This window comes from Dicentrarchus labrax, unplaced genomic scaffold, assembly GCF_905237075.1.
Source record: "Dicentrarchus labrax unplaced genomic scaffold, dlabrax2021, whole genome shotgun sequence".
NCBI classification, from domain to species: Eukaryota; Metazoa; Chordata; class Actinopteri; family Moronidae; genus Dicentrarchus; species Dicentrarchus labrax.
The window spans coordinates 16011742-16036283 of record NW_026136704.1 but is presented as its reverse complement, the minus strand read 5'-3'; the positions used below and the strand labels follow the sequence as shown (position 1 = coordinate 16036283).

The window sequence follows — 24542 nt, the reverse complement described above, 5'->3', positions numbered from 1 at the left end:
ATCCTCTAGTGTTATTTTGTATGTGAAATAAAAAGGGCCTGTTTGAAGCAACTGCTGAAAAGATGTGGGAGATAAAAATGACACAAGATGACTGAAGTGAATTATTTATGAATCTCAAATTCACACACAGCTCAAAAAATTCACAAGTTCACAGTGTAGTGAACAGAGATGACTTCTCTCACATCCGGTTTTCCATTCCTGTGTTTATTTTGTGCAGGTGAGGTAACTGAAATGGCCCCGTGGTCAGTGAGTCCCATGACTCCGTTTAGCTGAACATATTTCATTTTGTGGCCGTTTGCAGTGTGTGTCATTACTTGTGCTGTGGTGGTAGGTGGTATTATCTTTTCTAATGTTTTTTTTATTGCTGATATTACTGATATTCATCATGTGTCGCCACAGCTGTTGTCCCAGTTGCTGCTGTTGATTTTGCTGCTATAGATTTAGCAGTTTGTTGACCAGAGTTATATTGATGTTGTTACAGTAGTTATTATTGGGACTTTTATTGTTGGCATTGTTGAGCACTCGGTCTCTACTGTAGAGTAGCAGAATGTGTTTCTGTGCTCCGGTTCCTCTTGCCCTGACTGCAGGGCTTTTTCTTATTGATCGGCTCTATTGATTGACTCACACAGAGATAAAGCCACTGACAGGCTGTAAGTGTCACATTTGGGACATTCAGGGGTTTTGTGATGCTTGTAGTCCTGAATGAAATTACTCGTTCAACAGCATACGAACACACAGACTGTGGAAACACACACTGCACATACACATTACAATGGAAACACACACTCTATACCTCAAATACAGTAATCATTTTCACAAAATACTAATTGTATTTCTGTCTGCAGGCTACTACACATCCAGTATTTTGACATAAAGTCCATTAGCACTCAGCAGCTGGTTTTATGCTGATTGCCAAATGGAAACATGGTGATGTTTATTCTGATCACAAGGACAATAAACTATTGACTGTTTGTGTATCTATCTGTCCTCACTGTCTATATGTGGCCCCGTTTGTTGAGTGGTTCATTGGTTTACTGGTTTGTTATTATTTCCGACAGAGTAACTCTCTATTCTCTTCATCACCTCATTTGTGGGTCATTGTCCCCGTCTATCCATTTATCCTTCCTTTTTTTATTTTTATTCTCTCATTTCTCTGTCCCGACTTTCCACCTCTCCACCCCTGAAATCCCACCCGACAGGTGTGACAGGGAGAGGAAGAGGCTGCTGAGATGGCTTGATAGATGAAGGGCAGGTGTTTCATCCAAAGAATATTCCTGGTTGCCTGGCAACTAATGGTGTCACAGGTTACCCTACATAGGGGTGTTATTCTATCAGTCCTAGATGTAGTGTTTCCCTCCTTTGATCAGTCTGTATAGTCATCTTTTTACGGCCTGTGTGTGTGTGTGTGTGTGTGTGTGTGTGTGTGTGTGTGTGTCTGTGTGTGTGTATAAAGTTGTGTCTCAAAGGCTTTGTGACAAGTGTGTGACAAATGTGACAAGGCTGCTGCACATGGAGGTTTTTTCTTTCGTTCTCTTTCCTGGAAACAAGGTGAAATGACAGTGAGTGTTTAGTTAAACTAATCCAAACAGACTTTAGGATGCGTCAAATGTTTTCCTTCAGTTACTTTTTAGAAATGCAGATACATTTTGTTGAGGCACAATGCGTGATCCAAATATAAAAAAGCCAAAAATACTAAACAGAGTGAGAACTGTCACTAAACAGAATCTTATTTCAGGTTCTTGGTGTTTAATAATGCAGTTATTATAATATATATAATGTTAGTATTTTAAATCAGTAATGTTTGAAAATGTTGGTGTATGTGGTAATAACAGGGCTATTAAAACGTTTTATTTGCAGAACTTTTAATGGTCCAGTGTGTAGGATTGTAACGCCCTCGCCTCAACCTCCCATTACAAATATTGAAAATCTGTCTTGAACCAGTGTTTGGTTTGTCCATTCTGGGCTACTTTAAGAAAATGGCGATTCACCATGATTCTTATTTACGGGTGATTATACACTATTGAAAACATACCTATGAATATTGTATTCTATTTCTGCCAATGGATCCCCCTAAATATTACACACTGGACCTTTTAAAATAAATTATGATGTTATGTTTTTGAAGGTAAACACCATCATATTACAGAAACAATGTAGTGTGCTGGCTTTAGTTATTGTATTAAATGTGTATATAGTATTTATCTTACTAATTATAAATTAAACAGTTTAATTTGTAATTCTGCAGTTATAATATATATAGATGATTTTTGAGTTCCTAAAAACGTCCAACTATTACCAGCCCTCTGGACTAGTACAGTCCTGCTCCTCAGCTCCTCTCAGAGTCCTGCTGGTTTTCATTCTCACCATTTAATACAGACTCATTTTCACCTGTGACACCAGGTGATTGCACTTAACTCCAGCACAATGCCAATCCAGTCACTACAGCCGCTATCTGCCCACTCTCGCTCTGTCTGCGCGTTCCTCTGGTTCAGATACATTAAGTATCATTTCAAAATAAATAGCCTTAAGTGGAAGTAGGTTAAAGTCCTCCAATGCTGAGTCTGCATTGATGCAGGCTTACAAACCACACTCCTATGAAATACAGCACCTTTTTTTGTGTCCTGGGTGGAGGAAACGCCACATACCTACAAATGTGAATTCTGTGTGGTTGTTTCCAAAGGTAAAGTAATAAGTGGCTTTACCTCAAGCAAACATAGACTATTTTTGTGCACATATGACAGAATTAGACGTTACATTTTATTTTTGGAAGAAACATGTTATTGTATACCCGAGAAAATACACTGTTGAGTTAATTTATTCTTCCTTCTTTATTTGGGGTCGACACTTGTTATTATAGTTGTTGAAAACAACAACTTTAAAAAAAGACCATTTAAAATCACACTGTACCAATAAGACAAGAAATGGTAACATAAGCCAAATGTAAATAATAAGTGAAATGACTTCGCACATGAAACAATAAATAGCAGTAACCTATAATGAAAACAAAAACAACACATACACAGCACCAAAAAGTTAATAAAAATGGACAAAAAGGTTCCAAAACAAAAATTACTAAATAACAACTATGTGAAATTTATCAGTTTTTGTTTTAGTGACTCAGTTTTTTATCTGTCTGATGTTGGTGCGGAGCATATTGCATTTAATTATTTCACCCGATTGCCTGTTTGGGGTTCAGTGACTGTGGGAAAAAAACAAGCACCTAATCAGATAAGAAAAAAAAAATCTACAAAATAAGCATGAGAGAGAGTTTTTATTTATTCAGTTAATAATAATAATAATTTGTCCTCTCAGTAAGCTGTGCCATGAATATAATGAGCGTGCCATGTTGTCATTGGCCATGCACCTACATCTTTGTCAATGCTGTGCATAAGATTATCTTTAAGATAAATATTTATTTAATAACAGTATCCTTTACATGAGCAAAAGATGATTGGACACAGGAAATGGTCCTGTTCTGAAAGGTGAGGGTGAGGGGGAAGCTTCCTGGCATATTTATACCCTCCCCCTAAAGAGACCCTCCACAGCCACAAAACTCCACACAGAGTTACACTCGGCCACGGAACGGGAGGGTGTATAGGCTGGATTGGAATTGCCCCCGACCCCCACTGCTTTTCTGCTGCTCAGACTGGATATGGCAACTGCATCAGAGAGTAGAACCAGTACTGGCAAATACCAGTGTGCAGTCATTTCTGCAACTTAATGACTTAATGACATGAGACACTCTTGTCATTAAGTCTTGCCCTGACTGTATTGTGTCTAATTAGAGCAGCGCTCAAAGTCAGATTTGATAAACTGTCATCTTGATGTGGACAACTAAAGGTTACAGTCACATCCTACAGTAAACGTATAAATGACATAAACAGAAACATCACCATGTAAGGCTTTAGTTGTAAACAGTGAGGTCTTTAAACTGTCCTAAACCTTACAGTAACCCAGTGTTGTGAAGCTTGTGTACTGTTGTACAGCTGTGTTTTGAACAAGATGGGAGATGGATTTAGGCTTTTTGATAAGAGGGACAAAACGAGGAATTGCAGTAATCAAGACGGAAATGAATGTGAATGACCTTTCCAAGGTTGGAAGAAATGTCTTATTTTAGTGATTTGATTGATGAAGGTGAGATGAGGGTCAAAAATTACCTTCATATTCTTAGAAATGTGCTTGATTTTGGCATCTATGAATGCTCTTGATGGTAGACGTCAAGTCTGAGTCAGTTTCCTGTTAATCTGGAGAAAGTTTTGTGACAGCGCAGGCCAGGATACAGTGTACTGGTATGACTTTACTGGGTTTTGAAGGATATAGAGCTGTGTATCTTTGGATCTGTCTGCCATCCACTTCCACAAAAAGAGTATTAAGCCTAGTATCGATCGCTGGGGAATACCACAAGTAAAAGGAGTGCAAGGAGAAGATTGCTTTTGCGAAGGCTAATAAATAACCCATACAGTAATGCAACAACTAAAAGATAAATCAGAACAACCAGAACTTTAAAGCATAACATATTAACAGCCGCATGTTATTACTGACACTGGGAAAGAATGGCATGCTATTTTCATTGGAAAACCACATAGAGTTATGTTTAGCTGAGGTGATGAGCTGCAGACAGACCCGCAGGGCTGGGATCGTACAGCCTGCACATGAGTGAGAGACCAAAGAGATGTCCTCTCAGAGAAAACTGGTGGTTTTAAAAACACCGGATGGACATTATGTAAACTCTAAGCCAATTATGTATACCACACTGTCGCAAAGTGCTCTTGAGTTCAGTCATTTCCTCAACAAGGTCCACATACAGTTGCACACAAATGTTAAGTGCTTGTACCAGAGGCTTTTAAAATGCACAGCAGAGTAGTGTAAATCAAGTCACATTAATTGACCTGTGGCAGAGGCTGGATGAATTTACTTTAAGTACAGGATTTGTAAAAAAATATATAATATTTTACACATACGTAGTCATTTTAAGCATCAGGATCTCAACACAGCATACATCCTGTCAAAGAATGACTCCATACAAATGCCAAAAATAGAAGGTAACCTTCTACTGTGAGTAACAGTACGCCTGTGTTATGTTCTGAATAATTATGAAGGGAGGAAAACATCAGATTCAGATCTCTGGCCAAACATTTACACATGCAATACCATAATTTGAATTGCCCATTTAATGATCTGTTAAAGGACCAGTGTGTAGGATTTAGCCTCCTTGACTCAACCTCCTGTTCCAAGCACGTAAAAGAAATTATTGTGGCCACTAAATGCTCTCTCATGAGGCAGTGTTTGGTTTGTCTGTTCTGGGCTACCAGACACATGGCAATTCAACATGGTGGACTAGGAGAGGACCCACTCCCTCCGTTGATAGAAATTCTAAGGTAACGAAATGGGGATTATACGCTAATGAAAGCGTACCTATGAATATTACAGGGATCAAGTTTTTTTTTTAGCCCTCGATTCGATCTGAGTCATTAAATATTGAGTATCTGCCAGTTCTGATTCCTAATCCATTACTTACTCACTTCAACTACATAAAAGTTTGAATTAGCGCATAAAAGCTTTATGGGTAAAAACAGCTGTGTGACGAAAAACAAACAACTGGATCGGGTCAATAAAGCTCAATATAGACGATACTGATAAGTTAAAAAATGCCTTGATCTGCACCGATACCAGTCTTTGAGATTCAAGGACATTGATTGAATATTATATTCTATTTGTGCCAATAGATCCTAAATGTCACACACAGGACCTTTAATATTTAATACTGACAATTTCCCACAAAATGAATGCCAGTCGTGGATTAATTAGCTTTGGGACCCCAGAACTCCCATTGTCTGTGAATTAAATTAGCTGCAGTTAACAGTTAGTTTTTATTTTCATAATCGAAGAATCTGCTGTTTATTTTATAGATCAATTGATTCAACATTTGCTCTGCAAAATGCTGCAGAGTAATTAAATATGTAATAGCTTGTTTTGTCAGACCAACAGTCCAGAATCTAACCTGTATGTGTATGATGTTTGTAAACAAGTGGTTTCAACTCATTATTCCTGTTTGAGCGTCCCTTTTCCTTCAAGAACCTGGAACTTAAAATGTTTTTGTTATTTTTGGCCCAATTGCATAAGCACAAATTAATTTAGGAATATGTTCCATGTCAGAACAGGTTCAGTTGCATTAATGAAGGTCTTAAAACTAAAGCTTGACACAGAGACTTTTTTTAAGACAGGGCTTCAAGATCAAGGGAATGAATGCACCGTAAGACCCTTATCATGTCAGTAATATGTACTTCTATTGTAGAGCCTGTATTCCTAAACAAAATTACATTGAAGTAAGTGACACCAGTCCAAACAATGAACTTGGCGATCTGAGGTGTCAATCCAGCCTTGGTTACAACTAACGACAAACATTTGAAACACTAAACTATTTTCTGTTGTATTTTCAGTCTTATCTTCATCACAACTCCACAGATAACAAATGCATGGTGGATGTACACCCACATGGATATTATATGTGTGTGTATATATATATATATATATATATATATATATATACAAGCACACCTGTTGTTTTTACCAACACCAATGTTTGTGAGTGCTACATTTATAGTATTCTGGAGACAGTTAAAACTTGAATATTTAGGGTAAAAGTGTCTCTTAAGGTTGGAGAGTGCCTTCGTTTGTTTGACCTATTGTGTCACATTTTAACACACATGCATATAACACAGCAGTGGAGAGACCATAAACCGCTCCCAGACAAACGCACAAAGGTTGTCCTTGACCCATACTTTTTTTCCAGCGGGAACACACGCTGCCTTTGGCCACACGCACACACACACACACACACACACACACACACACACACACACACACACACACACACACACACACACACACACACACACACACACGCATAGTGTCACATTTAGTTTGAAAGTCTTGCAGAAGTGCAGCCTGGTAAGACGGGTTGGAATTAATTTGCATTCAGACAGTACTTCCTCAGTTTGATTGGCTGCTCAAGCAGCAGCCTTATGATATGCTAATTACTTGCTAAGGAGCTGCCCTACCAACAATTTCTGTCTCTGAAACTTTTCTAACCTCTAAATGATAACACACAGAGACAGACACCAGTAAACACACACAAACACAAATGACCACAGACAGACATGGATGAAATGTGCAGTGTGAATCTGAAGTCCATAATTAGAGTTTATGCTCATGTTGCTGCCCTGCTGTCAAGACCAATGAGAGTCTTGGTGTGTGTTTATTCTCAGTTCATGTGCCTCTATGTATGTGTGTGTGTGTGTGTGTGTGTGTGTGTGAGAAGCTGTCTGTCTTTTTTATAACACGTACATCTGTCTCTCCCCATTTTCTGTGTCATCGATGGCCCCAACTGGTCACCTTTTACGCCTATGCCATCATGCCTCTAGACTACACACACACACACACACAACCCCCCTCCCCCCCACACAAACAAACACACACAAAAACACAAAAATACCCAAAAAAAACTTTTTCTTCCCCCCCCTCCCTCTTTCTCCTCCCTCCTCCTTTTTTTTTTTTCTTATTCAAAAAATTCCCCTTTCAAATCAACTCGAGCAAAAAATGAACAATTTCTACTGCCAGCAGTGGGTCTTGCAGGCATGTATGTGCTGTTTGTATATGCGTGTATTTATGCATTTCTGCACAAACGTACCGTAAATGTAGATCCATGTGCAGGCAGCTGTACATGAGTGCTTTAAAAGAAATACCAGACATTATATGAAAGAAGACTCGTCTCTAGTGTATTTTGCTGTTTCTGCACTGTTACAAACGGGGATGCTGCATGTCTCCAGACGTTTGCTCCTAGTTCTAGCGTGTTTTTCTTCACATGGAGCTGTACAGGTGTACATGTGTGTCATAGTTTTGGTGATGTCTACAGGTGCAGCCTCCTTCTCAACATCAAAGTCACTATGGAGAGAGTTTTTGTATCTTTTGATAGCCCTAACCTCTGTGTACTCAGGAGAGCAGGGCGAGTTTAAGTCTTTGATGGGCCCATTGCACCTTTTTAAAGTCTTCTTTGAGAAGCTTCCTCATGGTGGAGTGGATTGATGTCTAAGAGGGGGCACACTTGCTTTCATCTCTTTTGTCTTTTTCCATCTCTCTTAAAACTGCCTTTTCCGTAATCTGTTTTTTTCTTTTCTCTTTGCATCTGCATCCATCTGTTTCCCCCTCTCTCTCTTCTTGACTGGCTGCCTCTTTCATCGTTGTCTCTTGCCTTTTTCGATAAGGACGAGAGGTTGTGTGTGTCGCACTGTCGCCTGTTTTCTCTGTTGTGAGATTGCATCGGGGTAGAGCTTGCCTGGTCCTTAACTAGGCAGTCTGGGAAGCGACTTTGATGTCACCAACAATCTGAAGCCAGTAATGAGGAGGTGGATTTAGTCCTGATTGGAGCCGGCCTTCTTTGAATCCTAGTTCCGCCTCATGTTTGTTGATAGTGTTTGGGCTGTTGTGACTTCTTATTTCCTGCCGCCCAGTTAATGATACTCCTCACTTGATCTGACTGATATGCTGGCTGTCAGGGAGGGTTGGTTTTCTGGGCTGCAGTGGAAGTAAGAAACAAGACAGTTGCCTAAGTTAAACTTCATACTCTCCTCTGTTTGGAAACATTTCAAAAACAGCTGCGCTTAATGAAACAAATCTGACAAAGTGAGCACAACATACGTAACTCCAGCTGTTGATAAAGCATTTGGCATTGAGGAGATGCTCTACTTTGTACATTTCTTACTTCATACTCCTCTGTGTGCAGACGGTTATATCAAGGGGAGCACAATCAGTCTGCATCCCTCGTTGTGAGAAAGACATCATCATAATTTGTTGACTTCTTGGCCAAACACAGCATCTGGTCTGTGAAACATCGCAAATATCAGAGTTGACACATTTATCAAATGAAATTTACCACAACAGCCAAAACCATTAGGCAGTGAATTAAACTACAAATCATTGTAATTGCCACTGCAATGAAAACATTTGAAATTCAAAAATATGTTGTTGGTGTTCACAGCAGTGCTAATTCTGCTGCAGAATGACATAAATGGCTCTGATGTATGTGACTGTTACTGTTTCTTAGTCTCATTTTCATGTTTTATCTTTCCTACCCTCATCCACTCTTCTTTCATTTCTCCTCCGGTCCTATATACCCTTCTCTTACAATGTGTCATTCTGTATCTCTGTCTTTCTTTTACTGGTCAAGATGTTTTACTGACTTTGCTGTTGTGTGTCTGTGGTAGAAAGGACAAGGGTAGTGGGGGCAAGGGATATTTTAAGGACCCTTTCTATTCTTTTTTTTCCTGTTGTTTTGTACATCAGTGCACAACATCAAAGTTTACCATGTTTCTCTCCTGTTTGTCCTTCCTCTTATTTCTCTTTCTCTTGCTTTCCCCCTCTCCTTTCACCTCCTCTATTTCTTTGTTCTTAATCTCAGTGCTTGTTAACAGCATGTTACGCCTCTTCTCTTAGTCACAACTTCGACAGATGATCCAGTTTTTTACTTTTGTAAATGTGGGGGAGGAAAGTTTTTACTTAACTGTTTTTTTAAAAAAGGAGCTAATCAATTTACACTGCATCCCGATTGGTCGTGGTTTCTTCTGCCAGAAGCCATGGTTTTCTGCAGTTTACATTATATGACGCAATGAGCTTAGAACAGGGGTGTCACACTTTTCATGCCTTGGGCCTCAAGGCAAAAGTTTATGTTCCTTGGTCATTCCTTTCATTTAAGAGACTAACTTAATGAGCGAGTTTTAAGCACTTTGTGCTGTACACTGGAATCTAAAATGATTTTACTCACCAGTCTGCTCTTGCTCTGTGAAAGAATGCAATTACAGTGAGCCTCCTTTTGGTATGGTCCCATCTCATATCATCACATTGCATTTCAGTAAGCTCCAACTGCTTGTCCTTCTACATCAACAGACATAGGCTATGAAATCGGGTTATTGTCCTTCTCAGTGGTTCAATTTGGTGATCGGTGCTGTGAGCACGGTCATGTATTTTTATAGGAAAGAAAATCAAGACTGCCAGTCAGTCAGGGTGATTCACAAGAGTGTGACCCTTTTCTTTAAAAAAACAGTCAATTTCAGATCTCAGAGGATATAACCTCTCCAGAATCTCCAACAATTAAGCCAGCACACATTGTGCATCAATTTCCATCAGGAAAGCCCGAAACTCCAGTGATTACGGTCTGTTGATCAGATAAGATTAATAGTTTTCATCACAGTACTCATCAGATCAGCCAGCTGGGCAGCTCTGAGTGCTTTCTGTGACTGATATGCCCATGTAGTGACCTAGCGTTCTCAATAGGAACTGCACTCAAATGTGGTCAGCGTGCCAAATATAACTTTTATTTTAAAATAACTTGCAAATACACGACCCGCCACACAGCCATAGTTTGGACACACCTTGCTCAGAATATGCTTCTGGTAACAAATATTAAGAGAAAAAATGGGTAGAAAAAGCAAATGAGATGCTGGTTATGTGCCACAGGACTTAAATTAAGTTGAAAAAAACAGAAAATGGTTAATCTGTTGGGTGTTTGTAATGCAAATGGTCCTTATATTAAATTATTTTTTAAATCTCATTGTAATAATTGTAATACATTTGGACACACTCCTTGGGTTTAAAAAAATAATTAGCTCTAAGAATAACACATACAAAGTTCTGTTGAATGCCTTTATTATGTATAAAGCCCCTTTGTTCTCACACACACACACACACACACACACACACACACACACACACACACACACACCGAGAATATAGTACCTCATATGCTTTTTCCTGCTGGTCTGCCCAGTCTGATACATAATACATTACAACTGAGACCTAGTGGTCTCTCTCTCTCTCTCCCTTCATCCCACTTTTTCCTCCTTCTCCCTCACCTACTTCCACTCCCAGTGATGATGTTGTTCTCTCATCCTCCCCCTCAGCTCTTGTCTCTCATCCTCTTTCTCTCTCCATCTTGTTATGTGTTGCTGTATTATTAGGTCCCAGCAGTAATTTATTCATAGAGGTACACTGGCTAGCCTTTCCCAAAATGGAAGGCTGGATAGTGGACAGCAGGGATCTGACGAGAGATGTGGGAAAAGATGGAGAAAGTAAGGAGGGGAATGTGATGACAGGTACTTCCGATGTCACCTGTTTGGGCCTGCGTGTGAAATAAATCACACCTATTAAGGAATGTTGTTTGTACAGTGGCACAAATCACGGAGGAAGTGTTAACACAATAACATTTTTGTTCGATTCTCAGCAGTCGGAAAGGGCTACGAATGAAATGTCAACCATATTGTCTGAGAGATGTGAGTTTATGGTTGATATATTGTGGCTTTGCTCAACTGTGAGTCCAAATCTGACACTGACAGATGTATGTTTTCTCTTTGTGTTCTTATTGTTTGAAGTTGCCTTGCACTCAAAAATGTGTTTTGGTTATTTTTTTCTTTACTTCACTTAGATGTTTGAGCTTCACTGTGCAGAAAAATGTATGTGCAGAGTTTGACAGTAGAAAGCTGTTTTCACATTCATCTGCTGAAGGGGAAAAGTTCTTCTGTCCTTACTTTAAATCTGAGTTTAAGATGTGAATTACCAAACATTACTATTCCAAGTAGAGGATTTCTTCAAACATGTCTGGTTGTCATCTTTAAAGGTAATAAAGTCTTTGTTGTTCTTGGCTATGGGAGATAATTACATAATGCTAATGTCTTCACCTTCTTTCACTCTTCTGTCCTCACCTATATTACTTACAATAAACCTTCTCAAAATTCCTTTTATCTGTGTAAAGAAGGGTTTGAGAGTTGGCTGCTAAAGAAGGAGCCGGGAGGATAATGGATATTTGTGCTCTATATTCAAAGGTCAAAACACAAACAAGCATACAACTTGAGGTGCATTTATGGCAAATTGTAAGTTGCCCTTTTTGTAAAACCTTGTTTTCTCTGCTCAGGGCATCAATATGTGGAACTCCTCTGAGGGATCAGACATGTATTCATGAATCTTTTCATTAAGTTTTTATGGTATTTTTTATTGTATTGTTGTTTGTGCTCTGTGATGTTTTTGTCTATAGAGGGATGGGCATTGCAAAGTAGCTAAGGTTATAAATGCTGTCATATACAGCACTGGCCCCATTTACAGTATGAAATGCACATTAAATAAAAAATGAAATATTTCTGTTTAATGCAGCTTTATTGAGATAGGTTTGGACACAACAAATAATAAAGAAGTGAGAGATACTGTAATGGAGATCATTCTAACTGACACCTGACAGCCAATCAAAACCCGGTATTTTCAGCTGTTATGGTATATTGTTTCTTAATAGCTGCAGTTATACAATAGACATGATGTGGGGATGGGTGGTGTTTGCAGTAGCTGATGGCGTTGTTAGATGACCATTACCGTATATTGTCCAATAACCACCAGTTTGCCCAGTGAGCTGCCAAATTGTTTCCTGTCAATGTGTGTATGGGTGGGTGCATGTGTATGTGTGTGTGTGTGTGTGTGTGTGCGCGTGTGTCTGTATCGGTGTGTGTGTGTGTGTGTGAATGATGGCCGTGTTGATCTTGTGAAGCCAGCTGCTAGGTGTGTCTTCCATCAGCTTCCCAAAAGAAAGGATACACAGACCCATTAGAGAAGAGAGGCGAGAAACCTAATTGACCGACAACAGGACATCAGAGTCGACACACACACAGTGGTTTCTACCTTGAACCAGTCACCCATCCGTCCTGCAGTGATGATCTTTATAAGCACAAATTTCTTGATGTGGTGCATGTGGAGTAGTTCAGGCAGGGCTGGAAGTTGTTCTATCGTCACGCGGTCCAGATGCCGTCCAGTCATATATACGACCCATTTCATCTTTTAGGTTGTTCACACACATTTTATTTGTGTATGCACACATTGCTCCTGCACTACTAGCTGCTTCCCCTCCACTACCCCTACCTCCTTCAGAATCTACATTTAGGGGATCAAGAAAATATATTAAGTATAAGAAATGTATCAACATTATCAATATTTTTAGTCGTGTTTTTGAATCTATTTGCTTTCTTTTAACTCTGTTTTTGGTCTCTTCCAACACCTGAGTAGAATATCTGGCTCTTTAGCTGCTAAATGCTCCACTCTGCTCATCAGCTTGGTGCTGACTGTGTCTGTCTGCTGTTAGGTGCTGAGCAGGTAATGTATAGTGCGTTTTTAGAGTTCTTCCAGCGAAATCAGTTTCCATTTGAGACTGAAAACTGAAAACACTATGAGAGTGGTGAACATGTAACAAAACAGTAAAGTTGTGGACCGGACAGCTAAACAATGAGCTAAAAGTCACTATAAAGCTCCAGAATGATTTACTTCATTTCACCAGATGAATCCACTCTGCATCCATACAGAGAGTCCTTAAAAACAAACAAACCTCCATGTGAGGACCCTGACTAAAATGAGTGATATATAGCTGACTTAAAATATGTCTGAATATGCCAGGAAACTGTCTCAATAAGCAGGTTCCTGCTTTGCTTCTACAGCACCTCCTGATGGCTGAAAATATGTTTTTAAAGCTCCAAGGACAATTTAAATATTGCATGAGATGGTAGTGATCAGTGAATTTTAATTCCATGACCGTTGTTAGGGTTTCCTGATGTCATCACTGATTTATGATGCCCCCCCCCGTTTTTTCTGTCTCTCTATCTCCCTCCTCTCTCTTTACTCCCTCCCTCCGTCCATGACAGCTATTAATAATGAATGGCTCTGACTGTGTAAAATGCCAGTCCCTTGCATATCAGAGAACTATCCCTTTTAGAAAGCTAATGTTGACAAATTACTTTGAGCATACGTCTTTTGAACACACTATTAACCTCTGAAATGTCATTGTGTTTGTGTGTGTGAGTCAGAGAGACATTTTGTGCATGTATTTGTATTTGTACGTGTGTGTGTGTGTGTGCCTGTCTATAAAATGTTTTAGGGGGCTTTGTGGGCCGCTACAAACCTTCTATGACCTTCATTATTTTTCTGTCTTGTCATTCCAGTTGCTTTTTCTTCAAATGTCGTCACATATCACAGCAATAATGACAGATGCTGTAGCTCCTGTACATACGCTAACGCAAGAAGTCAGACAGACTCATGCTCTCTCTCTCTCTCTCTCTCTCTCTCTCTTCACACACACACACACACACACACACACACACACACACACACACACACACACACACACACACACACACACACACACCAAAATACATCCATGCTCACATATGTTGCTGTACAGTGAATTGAGCAGGAAGATAAGAGGAGCAAGCTGCTGCACTCTTAAGGATGAAGGGTCTAATTGGCTGCTTAACTCGAGATTTTATTACACACACACACACCGTGCCCCCGGGCAGGTTTTTTTCTTTTGTCATTGTTAATAAATAGTACAGTGTTAAAGAGATAAAGCTAAACTGGACTCATTAAATCGCGCCTGTGTGTTTAAGATCGAGTTTTCTGTGTGAATGAGTCAGAGAGAGAGAGCGAGAGAGAGAGAGAGAGAGAGAGAGAGAGAGAGAGAGAGAGAGAGAGAGAGAGAGAGAGAGAGAGAGAGAGAATGAATATGAGAGAGAGAGAGAGTCTACAGGTTGCTGAGCTGCTTAATTACCTTGCCATGGAAAATCATGTTAGCACTGTAAGAGGTGCCGGATTAAATGTCATCATATCCGCACATATAATCAACACGTGTGTGTGGATATAGGTGTGTGCGTGTACATTCATGTGTATTTGTGCGGGTAGAAGGCTTTTATGTGTGTGTGTGTGTGTGTGTGTGTGTGTGTGTGTGTGTGTGTGTGTGTGTGTGTGTGTGTGTGTTTATAGATGCACTTTGTCAATTCCTGTAGCCCTCATCTCTTCTCACTTCTCTCCTCCTGTGTCTTCCCTCCTCACTGCTCCATTTACTTTACTATGCTGTCTAATGTGTGTGTGTGTGTGTGTGTGTGTGTGTGTGTGTGTGTGTGTGTATTAGGTCATTGTGTGGGTGTTATCTGCCTTGTTTTATCGTTCTGCAGTTGCTTATTAAACTTGCTTGTGGCCTCCTCTTTCTTTCCCTCCCTCCCCTGATTTTTTTATATATTCCTGTCTGATTCATCAACTCCCTCATCCCTCCTCGTGTTTTCTCGCCCTCCCTGTCTCCCTCTCTGCCTCTTGCTGTCTGGCTCTTGCTGTCTCATAAGAAAAGATTACATAATTTCTTCCTCTGAATTGGAGGTCATTAGGCTTTTTCAAAATCAGTCATAAATGATAATCAGAAGTCATTATGTGCAATACAGCTCATTCTAACTTACTAGATTCAAATCAGCCTTATTTTTACCAAGCAAAAAATAGGCAATCTTGAATGCTGCATAAACAAAAGGTCACACAGGCGAAAGTGCTGAAAACAAATGAATCTAACAACATCAGAAAATAAAAGTCTAAGGACGTATGGTGCATTGAAATTATGGGTAATTTGAGCTGCAGAATTGTCTGAATTGGTGCTTTGTCACCAGTGAAACAGTACACTGATGCTAACAGGTGGTCATTTATGTTTCATATTGTTGTGTAATGCTGTTATATCATTTATCTAACAATTTAATAAATAGGTGAATATACTTGTTTGTATATTTAGATAGCATGAGTTTTGCTTCTGAATAAAATTACAAATATATTTCTGTAGCTGCTGTTAGCTGATTAACCAATGACCTTTCTTTTAAGTGAGCAGATAGCACAACAAATAACACTGACAACGTCACAGTACGTATAGAAAGGATCCCCACAGAGACAGAACTTTTTGTTAAAGAATAATTAGAAACAGGCGATTTATATCGCTTTACTCAAAGCCCCCAAACTCCATTGACAAAAACAGCCATTTTACCTTGTAGAACACAAGAGTTGCTGGTCCACTGCTGCTGCGATTGGTTAGTTAGTAAGTGCTATTGTGTGACTTTGGTGTTTTAACCTTAGCCTTTACTAACACCTTAAACACCAAAGTGACACAATATAGGCAGCATTCAATTACAAAACTCTTGTAGTTATCAGTCATTTAGACCCCCAAGAAAAATTATTTAGTTTAGTTATTTAGTGAGATCTAGTGTAGTTGCAGATTGCAGATCCCCCTTCCAAGCATGCAGGAGAAACTATAAACAGCCCTGTCAAGAACCAGTATTTGGTTTGTCCATTCTGGTCTACTGTAGAAACATGGCAGTTTAACATTGCAGCCTCCATAGAAGGTGACCCACAGTCTCTGTAGATATTAAAAGGTTTATTCTAAGGTAACAAAAAAACATAATGATTCCTATATTCAGGTGATTGTATATTAAATAAAACACAGTTCTGCATATTATATTCCATTTCTGCCAATAGATCCTATATAATAGATTACTAACTGGACCTTTAAATATTTTTTTATATTGTGGATGCTGTGGACACATTTTGAGTAGTAGTCCTTCTGAAGGTGAAAACCTAGAAAAGCAACATCACATGTAGCTCAAACTTCTTTTCTAAACTTTTCAAGTGAGGGTTACTGTAGATGCTACAGAGCAACATTATGCTAGACCTTGATTTTAACCTTTCTGTGTATCATTAAATATCACATGGAGTCTTTTCATTACTCTCTCTATTTCCTGTTTACTGGATTTGTGCCCTGTGCAGCTTTAACTCTGAGGTCACTTCCAGTCCGGATATAGCCCACACATTCACTCATGCGTAAATGTTACTGTGTGAACATCAGAGGATATGGTGTTATCCTTTGTTTGTGTTTCTGTGTGTGTGTCAGAGAGAGATGAATCGTGCTCGACACAGGTTTAGGTTTGAACCAAGTTTTGTGTACCTTTGTTTGTGTGTTTATGCCTGCGAGTGTGATATATCATATGTGTGTAAATTTATGCATGTGTGTATACACACAGGCGTTGCTCTCTTATCTTCAGCGTCACACAGGAACTGAACCAACAGACGACCGGAAGCCTTATCGCTCCAAACACCACCACACTGTTTACTCGGACAAGCAGACACACACACACACACCTTTACTTTCCTCTCTGCTAAATTCATTCAGCGTAATGAGAGGAAGCGTTATGTTTACTGTATGATGTGTATGTGTGTTTTTGAGTGCGTGTGCCTGTATTGTGGGTTACAATAGTACAGTATACTGTGTGTGGGCAGTTCATGCGTGAAATTGATTTAAGGTCAGATTCAATGTGTGAGGACATAATTATAGCCTTGAGCAAGATTACATAGGTGGTGGGTGTATTTACAAGTACATACATATCTGGTGGGCTCACTCCCTGTTTCTGTATATAAAGTTAATAAAGATAATGATATGGAGCCACTCAAATGATTGGAGAAGATGTACAATGGATGACATTTCCTTCAATTGAAGTCTAACGTCAAGATGACCTTGGTTCAAATCTGCAGCTTTCTCAAACACAAGCTGTGAAACATTGAGATGTTCAATAGTCAAATTATAACAGGGAAAAGCCCCTGATATTTCAGAGCATTTTATTAATTGAGCTGTCACATAATTAGGAAAATGAGAAATTTGCAAGCTCCCTACAAATTATTCACGTATTCACATTTTGATCTACAAAGCTACAGACAGACTATAGAAAACTGGCTATATATACAGACAAAATACTGCAGATTTCAGTGTGCAGACAACCTTTTCTTTTCTTAATAATGCTGTTTTGATGTGCACACTATTCACCGTCTTTGCCGTCATATATTGACCCATGAACATGATGACTGTAGCCTGTAGGTGTACTGCATGTATGACAGGGAGGCTGTTTCCACTGTGGACTGAACTAATCTGACCTGTGATGCACACATTCAGTATTACTGTCTAAAAAGAAAAAGAAACTTCTTTAATGTAGCTCACATACAACATGCAATGTTATTCTATTATTGATGCCTGAATTGCAGCTGTTTTGTCAGCTGTAGGAAGATAGCAGTGTTCTCCGGATCGTATATTTTTGTAATTAAGCTTTCCAAACTAGCACAGCATATTTCTCTTATTGATTGCTTTGTTATCTTGGAGACAGATTGCTCAATCATCAAGTGTTACTGTGCATAATTATGGTTATTCACAGGATGAGCTGCATAATGAAACTGATGGGGGAGCATTATGTTTCCACAGGGGGACATAGAAAGTGTTGTAGATATGTTTACAGACTTCCTGCAGCAAAAAGAAGAATAGTCAGACTGCTGTTCAGCATAGTGGGCTACCAGTGAGTGATTAAGTGTCTAAGACCCAACCAGATGTGCCATTAGCAAAAATTACATTGGATGTGTGCACATTGTACCACTGTGACTTAAAACTAAGACTCAGCTTAAAGCGATAATGAAAGTCAGATTTGTGCAACGTACAAATGAATGTACAGTAAATGTGCCACAGCTGGTGCAGACAGTTAGAAACACTGCCAGTGATCGAAGATCGTGATCTAAACTTACTCTCATAGATGAGCAGGCAGTTACCCACTGCTACCCACCCACCACACTGACTGTCATCAGTAAAAAAATTTGCATCATTAAATCTTGGCACCATTTATTCATCCTACAATGCTGAAAGATACATGTAACGATATGACTAAACCGTCCAACAGCACTAAACAAAAGTTACACAGTTAAGTTAATTACATAGGTGTGAAACTGGAAGGGAATGACAGTCAGGACTGATTGCTCCCTCGTTCACTCAGTCACCACTCGCTGTGTAATGGACACAGACACTAATAGTTTACTTCATAGTGAGCAGTAAAAAGTATAAAATGTGACTCATTGCATTGTGGGATTGTTAGCAGAAGGTCTTACATGCTGTGGAGTCTACGTTTTTCGTTCCGTTGTGGGAAACGGAAATAACTAAATGTTGGTGTGTTAAGGTAGTGCACTATAGGGAGAGATTTCAGACAGCTGTAGATTCAAGATGCATTAAAGCCCCTCCACAACAATGCCTCTTCCTCATTTGCGTGGGCAGTTAGAGTCACTATCTGGTGACATCATCCAAAACAACAGCACTGACTGTTTCTTTAAACTCTGAAACCCACGTAGGTCTAGGATTTCCTGAGAGGCAACCTCTTTTGGTGGTGCTAATGACTGTGACGTTTGTGTGACAGTATTGCAAAATCTCTTAGAGAGGAGGTCGGGGTGGACTGTTGGGTGTAAGAAGTGTGTGACTGTGACACCAGAGACAATCTAACAATGATGGTGATCTTTTCCTAATGACCAAGACCTTTCCCTAACCTTCACCAAATCGTTTTAAGTCAATTAAAACTTCTACAAATGGGGCAAAAATATTCAAATGAGTCATTTTGGAAGGCACTGACAAGCGACTTTATTTTATCATTTAGGTTTGAGGACTTATTGAAAGCATTCATTGTTGAATGAAGCTTTGAGTGGCAGTAAATGTTCACTTCAGCTTTTTGTCTGTGCATTTCAGATGTTGGACCCATTTATCCTCACCTATCTGTCAGCCTCAGGAAGATACGAGCTGCCTCTTGGTGTTAAGCCAAACAAGAGGTCCATGTTAATGTGCTCTTCTGTTGATAAAAATGGTAATTCATCCTTAGAAAGACTGAATTTAAAGACTTATCCAGCCATGATTTTGTGTTTGGGCATCCGCCTTCATTTATCCGTAGTGAAACCAGGGTGTGTACTGCGGCGTGAGCTCTCACTTATTCCACCGTTTGCGTTAATGTAAGTCGCTCTGGATAAGAATGTCAGCTAAATAATTAAACAGTAAATGTACATACAAGAGCAAGGTGGGTGAGGGGACTAAGAGAGGGAAGTGAGAGGAAAAGGGAGGGAAAAGCGTAGAGGGTAGAGAGAGGCAAGCAAGAGGAGAGAGGGGGAAGAGAGGCTGAGAAAGTATCTCTGGCTTTGAGAAGGAGAAGGAGCTGGGAGAAGCCTTTATCAGCCTGTTCACACACACACACACACACACACACACACACACACACACACACACACACACAAACAAACAAAAACTCTGATATATGTCCACATTTACATTTAGTCCTTATATACACAGACAAAGTTATTTTCAAGATATTTGCGTGCACAACTGAGTTTAGAGCAGAGTGACAGTTCAGTAATTTCTTCCTGTCACCATCGTTCTGCAGCTTCCTCTTCATGTTTCTCTCATCCGAGGAAGTTAATTGAAACGTATTTTACCCCAAAGAACTGCCAAAATTGTACCATTGGTAACACTGGAATAAATTTGTCATTTTTATGCAGAGTTTGATTTGCCTTTTTGTGATTTTAAAGTAGTTCAACCATCCCTCATAACCTGGGGTTACCTGAGGAAAAGAAACACAGATTTTTCATGTGAAACTGCTTTATTCTGTGTTTAAATCACATGTTGTTTTGGAGAGGAGGAGACCTCTGCGGATAAAAAACCCCTGAGCAATGAAGACTGAAGGAATCATAACTGAGAGCAGCTGACTACAGTGACAGCAGTGGTGGCGGTGAAGAACTCCCATGATCCTACTCTACTTCGCGACATCATCAAACTTCGTCTTTTATTATTGTTTTGATGTGAGAGCCCCCTAAGCGCCAGAAATTACATATTGTACGTTTAAGCTTTTGGGGACTTTTGGGATTGGCCCGTCTAAACCAGATTTGATTGACACTTTTTCTAATTTTGTGAGAGGGTTTGCTTTTCAGTAAATGGTATTACCATGGTACACAACTATGTTTGAGGTTCCTTTCAAGGTTTTAAGCATAAAATCCAGTGCATTTAGAAGAAGGTGGTGACAGGAAAACTCTAGAGTGAAAGCTAAATAAATATGAGTCAAGACTTAAGAGCACCAAGGGACAAAAATGATAATGGAAAAACTAGTTTCATAAACAATCTAAGCCAAAACTGTGGTTGTTTTGAACCTGCAAGATGTGAGTAAGCAGCAGGGCTTCTTTTCTTGTTATCTGCAAAGTTGCACGGTCTTGAATTTGACAGCCGAAGCAGTTGTATGCAAATCAGACTGAGAGCAGAGCGAAATCCATTGGATTTGACATGCCTCGAAGTGTCATCCTGTTGACTCTGCCTTCTGTCAGGCTACTTCCCAGTGTCATCCAGCAGCTGCGGGTGTTTTACTGATCCCAACCCATGTGTCACACTAATGTTCTATAAACGACATCATAGACTCAGAATCAGACATCAGAAAAGAGAACTAACTATGCAGACCGTATGGGTAAAATAAACTGGTCGTGTGTAACTTTGTGTAACTAACACACTGGACCTTAAAATTGTCCTCATGAATTACCTGCAGTCTCAGGTTAAAACACAAGTCAGAGTTGATATGTATAAGTTTTCCCTCCTTAATAAAAACTATTTATTTCACAGATTGCAGGGACATATTGTTAATAAAAGATTTATTTCAGACTGATTCATTTTCGTGTTTTATTACAAAAACTCCATCCTCCTCTCACATGCTTATTAATATTAAATTGTGCCAAATGTATCATATAAGCAGTGTTACAGTGAAAATGTACACAATATTGCATCATAGTGGATTGCATGCTGTTGTATCACACTGCACTGTATTGCATTTTGTCACGGCTGGCGTTCAAAGTATTACTGTGACAGCACATTTTAAAACTGGCTGCAGACAAAATCTGGATTTTGCTCTAAAAACCTATTTTGTATTCACGATTCTGTCCCTCCCAGCCGCGTCTTCTACGATTTCAGTCCTCTCAGCTTTCCTTCGGTCTGTCTTTGTGTCACTTTTCTCTCCGTCTCTTGACTTGAAAGTACTTGTTGTGGACGGTGTAACAAGAGAAAGGCTGGCTGAAAGGCGCTAAGTGGGAAAGTCAGAGAAGTGTAGAGTTGTGACAGTAATGCAGAGAGGCAGAGTAAGAGATGAAGAATTGTGATTGAAAAAGATGGAGAACAAAATCAAGGGGAGGAGGAGATGAAGTCAAATGAGATGAAGAAAAGGGATGAGAGGAAAGAGAGACCGGGTGGGATAAAGGAGAATTCAGGGAAAAATGAAGTCTGTTTTTACCATGAGGAACGGGGGAGGTTGTTATGATCACGTTACCATGGTGACAGCAGGTTTCCTGCACTGCTTTTTTCATCCCCCCTTGATCACTGGCTGTGATAAAGATGAAGGTGCTTACGTGTGTGTGTGTGTGTGTGTGTGTGTGTGTGTGTGTGTGTGTGTGTGTGTGTGTGTGTTCAATCATGCTATGTTCATTATGTCTGTTTTGCTTCGCATGTTGTCAGAACTGGTATGTATGTAAATATATATATAGGCTTGGGTGGTTGTATGTATTTGTACATTTATGTGTGACTTTGTGCGATCTGTGTGTGTGCGTGTGTGTGTGTGTGTGTGTGTGTGTGTGTGTGTGTGTGTTTGTGTTGATCAAGTATGTCTCTGAAAACAGGTGTTGGGACCGAGACAAGGGGGGTGTTGAAGAGGGTCGCAAAAGGAAGCAACAAATCATTTTCTAGCAATCCCATGAAGTATGGAAAAAGCATTTAGGCCTAAGTGGAAACCATGTTAACAACAGAGAATAGAATCGGCTCCAGTTAAATCTTAAAGGGTGAGAACGAAAGAGAGAGGTGCAGAGAGAGGAGAGGAGGAAAGATGACAGGTGAGGAAAATTGGAGAGAAAATGATTTCTGATTTCCTCAGCAGTGGTGAGGAGATTGGACAGGCAGCACAGCCGCCTAGATAGAGTGCTACAGACACACACACATACACACCCACACACACACACACACACACACACACACACACACACACACACACACACACACACACACACACACACACACACACTTACCCACTCTCACTATTAGACTTTGTCAGTACTTTAACGCTGAGTGCTATGAGCAGGGCCTGGCAGCAGTAATCATGAGATAAAGTGTTTTAATCATGGAGCAGAATCACTTCTCTTATCCTCTAATCTCTGTGATGTGCACGATTGGGAATGTTACTCTCAAAATGTAATCTGGTACAGACTACTGAGGACCATCTGCACTATAGTGAAATGATGAATTAAGGGTGGATGATATGATGATGTACACCTGTGGCATAAAATGATGTACACAAAACCCTGCAGTTGTATTAAACCAGTGGTTCTAACCCTGATAGATACATTTCACTAGTCTCCAGATAAAGGACACAAGAGCATTAATACATGTTTTTTCATGTTTTAATATACAATTAATTTTCCTTTCAAGTAGTGTTTTGTTTTAAGGGGTCATAAACAGAAAAGGTAATAATCCATTGTATCGGCAGATTGGCATATGACCAATATGATAAAATACTTTATATATATATATCGTGATATGAAATTACATAAACATGCAATTGAAAATTATCCAAATCATCCACCCCTAACTGCAGCACACGCTGCTGCAGAGACACACGTAAACACATGCATTACATGCAGTATGGCCTTATTCTCTGTACCAACTGAGGATTCTCTGCTGGAACGAGTGCGACTGTTGATCCTTTGTAACACACACAAAAAGGCATATGTGGTATATGCATTACTGCATGCACTCACATGTGTGTTGGTTGTTCACCTACTTTCTGCACAAGGTCTTACGCTAGAGTACTTATGTCATAGTCAATCAGATTCACCCGAGAGAAAATGCCACTGTGAAGAGACTGAAACATGAACAGAGCAAAAATGAGATTAGAAAGAATGAATGAATGAAAGAAAGAGAGAGAGATCAGATAAGAAAGTCTGCACATGCACACACAGCGTGAGTGAGTGCCAACATACTGTACTGTAAATCTGGCCTACTTGGCACTGTAGGCTCTTTGTGGATTAGACTTCCATCTTTCCTGTCTTGTTTTTCTTTTTCCTTCCTTTGTCTTATTTATCCTGTTTTTGGGACCAGACGTGATGTTTAATTCTTACCCTCTTTAGGACCGGCGCTTCCCTTTGAAATGGAAACAATAAGCTCATTGGTATTCCTTACAGAGATGTGTAAGAGTGTGTGTAGGAGAGAGAGAGAGAGAGAGAGAGAGAGAGAGAGAGAGAGAGAGAGAGAGAGAGAGAGAGAGAACACTTGTAAGACTTTGAAGTTTGTGTTTGGGAGGTGGACGGGTGTTGTAATTGATGTAGGGCATTCAGATGAAGTCAGTGCAGAAGTTGCTCTTCATTTCCTGCTCTGCAGTGGCTGCTGTATGATTACAGCACCCCTGAGAGAAATTGTCAAGAAAATTCAGAAATTGGTTTTCATTTTGGTCTCCAGTCTTCATAAAGAGCAGGGAGCGGTGCAGGCGTGCATGACAATAATCCAAATAGAGCTCTAATGTGCGGTGTGTTCGAGTGTAGTGGGGATTTTCTTTGATGACAACCAGTCAAGGTTATATATTGCTTCGTGTTATCTTGGGTAAAGCACACACACCATAAAGTCTTCTGTTGCGAATAAGAAAGATAAAAAGAGACGGAGCCTGCCTAAAGTCAAAAAGGTTAAAAATAGGTTCCAGTTATACGTTGAATTTAAATCCAGCTCAGACGCCTCCAGAATGTTTTAAGTCAGATATGCAACTGATCTGATTTACAGTAAGAGGTCCAACTGCTCTGTGTACCAAGTG

The 24542-nt window shown here is 39.7% G+C and overlaps 2 protein-coding genes across 2 annotated transcripts in view; one reads left to right on the top strand and one right to left on the bottom strand.

The window, feature by feature from the left end:
* The window catches only part of LOC127362577 (cGMP-dependent 3',5'-cyclic phosphodiesterase), a 139915-nt gene that overhangs the window by 6896 nt on the left and 108477 nt on the right, over positions 1–24542 (top strand). The gene's annotated exons all lie outside the window — the stretch shown is intronic.
* mmp28 (matrix metallopeptidase 28) overlaps positions 14608–24542 on the bottom strand; it is a 165811-nt gene continuing 155876 nt past the window's right edge. The window contains exon 9 of the mRNA XM_051398428.1: positions 14608–14617. The gene's annotated coding sequence lies outside the window, so the exon portion shown is untranslated. The remainder of the gene's footprint in view (positions 14618–24542) is intronic.